The sequence below is a fragment of the Pinus tabuliformis genome, chromosome 8 (assembly GCF_031772625.1).
Source record: "Pinus tabuliformis cultivar Carrire ecotype Pingquan chromosome 8, CPIR1, whole genome shotgun sequence".
NCBI lineage: Eukaryota > Viridiplantae > Streptophyta > Pinopsida > Pinales > Pinaceae > Pinus > Pinus tabuliformis.
The window spans coordinates 267,631,331-267,635,871 of NC_142294.1; the positions used below are offsets into that span (position 1 = coordinate 267,631,331).

Sequence of the window (4,541 nt, forward strand, 5' to 3'; positions counted from 1 at the left end):
TGTTTCCAATCCATAGTCCAACAATGGTTAGAGTCCTTAAGAAACCATCACATATTACCAAGGAGAGATTTTGATTGTGAAATCCACCTTGAACAATTAAGGAAACTTCTATGAAAAAAATTTCGTCGCTCAAATTCCTCTATCAGCTGTTAATTAAATGCAACCGTTGAACTTAAGAAATATTAATTACATTACTTACAGCCCAAAATAGAAAAACGTTAACTAAATTTAGAAAGTGGAATATTAATTACATTCTTGAAAGCTACACCCCATATTGAGCTCTCTGCTGAGAATTTTATACCCAACCTCTGATCAAATATTCTCTACAACAGGTTCCTATTTTACCCACTTTGTCCAGAAGACAAGGGTCCTACTTGAAACCAGCTAGAGGCAACATTATTTAGCTTGTAAGATTGTATCAGTGCAATTTGGGTTGCGAATTATTTAACCTAGAGGCTTCCAAGGATGTAGCATCATAGTCATTGAAGGAAAATGAGAAAGATATTCTGGTAAACCAAGAAAATGGTACAATCTTTGATCATGAATGTCTGGTTCATAGAATAAGGGCCATGGAAGACCTATTGAAGTAGACATTTTCCACTGTATCTCATTTGAAAACCTCTTATGCAAAGTTACAGGCAATCCATATTTTTATGACGCAAAGAAGCTACAGGTGGCTGATAAGGAGGTGATCAGGGAAATGAAAAATCTCTCAGAACTTAAGCAATATTATAAGAAAAATATTGCAAGTGGTTCTGAGAACTAGATTAGGTTAAGCGATGATGATACTTCAGCAAGGGCTCTCAAGATTGAGATTTCACATAATAATTTTGAGATTGAAAGCTTGAAAAATGCGTTGGAAAATGTTAACTTAGAAAGGGTGAGCATAGAAGATCAGACAAAAGGAAAAGTGCTAGAGATTCATCATCTATGTATGTTGGGGATGGTCATACAATTAAATTGTTGGAGACAAGTGTGCAGAAGATGACAGAATTAGCCAGGGGTTTCACCAAATCCCTGATTTCTTTGATGAAATTTGTTGAGTGGGATCTAGATGCAGTAGTTAATAGCATAGAACCAGGCATAAACTACACCATGGAAAGCCACAAAAGATGGCATTTCAATCCTATGTCTGCATGAGAATGTTCAGTGGATTTGAGAATGATAATTTCTATTTGATTGGGAGATTTTCATCCATTATAGATCCCGGGAAGCACATAAATGACTGTTTCAGAAAGTTTTTGGACATGCAAAACATGGAGTCAGCAGAGCTAGTGTCCATTCTCACACCAGACATCCTGTTTGGGAAATTCTGTATAAGGAAATTTCTCAATGCAGTGCTTCCCATGATGGAAGAATCCTTCTTTGGCAATTTGGAGCACAGGGATGAGATAGGTAAGGGACTCCACCCTAGAAGCCAATTTTAAAGCCTATTCCTCAAATTTGTTGAGTCTATGTAGTTGGTTCATAGGCTTCCATTTTCTTTTGACTCATCTTTATCTATCTTTCATGTCAAGAGAGGGGTGGATTTCGAGGGTTCCCACATGGATAACTTGAATTCTGTGAATGTGAATCATGGTGTTGACAATATTGGTGCAAGTCAAGGTAATGTCTTGCAGCTTCCTGAGAAGCCAAACCCTACAATTGTAGGGTTTACCTTGATGCCATGTTTCAAGGTTGGCACGAAGGCCATAGTGAGATGCTAGGTCTATGTAATGACTACAACACCTAATCCTGCAATTATTTTTTTTGATCCGCTCTCGGCACGTCCCATGGAGGATATGTAGGTTCATTGTTGTGTATCAAATATTTCTCCTTAGTTTTTGGTTTCATGATCAATATGTGGGAGTATTCATTTTGGTTGTTGTAAATGCATTATGTTTTGTTTTCCAAGTTTCCGAGAAAGCTTTGGAGAAATTCCAGGGGATGTTCTGGGGAATTCAAAGATGAGAAAACTTTGGAGAAATTCTAGAGGATGTTTTGGGGAATTCAAAGATGAGAAAACGTTCGAGAAATTCCAGGGGATGTTCTGGGGAATTCAAAGATTCTTTTTATACTTGTGGATACTTTTTTGGGAAATTTATGCTTATTTTAGTCAAATCATCCACAACATTGTGGAGAGTTTTGTGAAAATTGTGGGGAGAATTTTGTGAAATTCATGATTGTTTTTTCAAACTATCTACAATAATTTGAAGATTTTGGTGACCGTCATTGTTGTTTTATTCAAAAAATATGCAACATTATGAAGAAATATGTGGAAACATTGTATGGAAATCAAAAGATATCTTTTAACATCTGTGAATGACAAATTTTAGAAAATTTATGGTCATAAATTATGGCATGAATGTAGTTAAATGTTACTAACATTTTTATTGTGCATAACTAATTAAATAACTTTTTAAACTAGACCATGCTTCATAATTAAATTGAGTGCATGTTTCATTTAATAGTTATGTGTGCTTGTTTCATTTAATAATTATTTATAGTAACCCGAATGATATCTTTTTCAAGAGATAAATGAATGAATCTTTGCTCTGGTTCTGTTTTTATTTTTCCAATTACTGCAATCACACAAAGTGGATGAGTTTAAAATTATGGTACAGGTCCAATTTGCTCCAAATGACTTTGGTTCATGCTAAAAAGTCTTTGATTTGTTCAGGAAATTTAAATATTTGTGATTGACGAGGATTAAGTATTTATGTCTCAGTCATTGGCACGGAATGAATTACGCTTCAACTCAGATCAAATTTAAAAGGAACCGTTAATTTATTTTGAGGTAAAATATTGGGAATTTCATGGGATTACAAAGCTGAAATTTCTTCAGGGGCCATGGGTTTATCAGCCTATCATTCATACCAACTACCACCTTAGTTGGATATGCCTCAGAATACAAAGAATGTAGTTATACCCACTACATTGACCCAAGAAAATTACACTATAAACTTGCAAATTTTAATGCATCATTGTTCTTTAAATAGGAATTACACTAAATAATTGTCCGAAAGAAAAATATAGCATTCTTTGATAGTGAAATCATCAGAGGAAAAATTTCCAACCAGATGTGTGATTGTGGGGCAGTAGGTGGGCTGATGTCTATTGTCCACTATACTTTTCCTATCATTCTCCTTTGCTGGTGAGAAAGTTTGCAGCAAGCTGTTAAGAAACAAAATGATACTAAGGATCAGACTAGTCACAGTAGAAAAGGTCAGTGAAAGAGAGGACAGGGAGGAAGAAACAAGGGAAAAGGGGAAAAGTAGACAAAGGGGAAAACATATGGGAGCTCAACTTTGCAGGGAAGGCCATGGGAATAGGCACACAAAAGAAGAAACTACAACTCAACCATTTACATGTTGTGGAACCACAAGAATTTTTGTTACATGCTACTACGTGCTGAGATATGGAAAGAAAATAATCCTATATACAAAATTGAATTGGTGGAGGTATCACCTTTACAAGGGAGCTCAATTTTGTGGAGAAGGCCATGGGAACAAGCACACAGAAGAAGAAACTATAACTCAACCATTTACTTGTTGTGGAACCACAAGAATTTTGTTACATGCTACTATGTGCTAAGATATGAAAAGAAAATAATCATGTATACAAAATTCAATTGGTGGAGGTATCACCTTGCCACCGTACAAGTTACAGATCTCTCTCTCTCAATCTCCACAATCCACATATCATGTATTTCTTGTTGCATAATCTTGACCCTTGACCTTTCAAATCACATGATTCTCCACTTTTCATATGACACATGTTTCTTAACTAGAACAATTGTCCATAGATATCAACACATCCTCTTCTTAGGACAACATGTTTCCATATATATTGACACATGCTCCTCTTAAGTCAAAATTTGTTTGAAGATCTTGATAGATTCCCCTCTAAATTGGACACTTGTCCATAGATCTTGACACATGGACACCCTAGTTACAATTGGTATTTTTCTAATAATCCTCCTGTTAATAACCTTAACATGACCTTAATTCATTATGATCAACATAAACAATGTTTATATTTTCCAACATTTTTCATGACCTCCTAGTGTGTCCAAACTTGACAATTTCATTTTTGTTTTTGTTATTTTCAGTTCAAAATGAGAAACCTAAAATAACCCAGAAAGGGTTTGATAATAATTTGAGTCTTCCTGAGATTTCTTATTAATGCTTTTGCTAATATTTCTATAATTTCAGATCTGAAATTCCTGAGCAAATTTAAATGACCAAGAAAAGTAATTTTGTGAAGAATGGAAACCACATGGATTTTCAGATACTATTGGTGATTTTGGCAGATTTTGTTTTACAGGAAAAATGTTATTCCCTTGGATAAAAAAATAGTTTAATATACCCATTACATAGAAGCAATTTTGCTCTTCCGTTACAGTAAATTATTAAAGACTTAAGAAGAGAATGTCATAATTTTAATAGCCAGTAAGTCACACAAAACTTATACAATCAGTAGCGAAAAGCAATTATAGTCAATAGCCATTGCAAGGGAAATTGTCTCACCTTGCGGCTCTAAGTCTTACTTTCACAAAGTTG

The 4,541-nt window shown here is 34.8% G+C and overlaps 1 pseudogene; it reads left to right on the forward strand.

Moving 5' to 3' along the window:
• The first annotated feature begins 1,142 nt into the window (after positions 1 to 1,142).
• Positions 1,143 to 1,787, forward strand: LOC149235179 (protein GRAVITROPIC IN THE LIGHT 1-like; annotated as a pseudogene).
• The last annotated feature ends 2,754 nt before the right edge of the window (positions 1,788 to 4,541 follow it).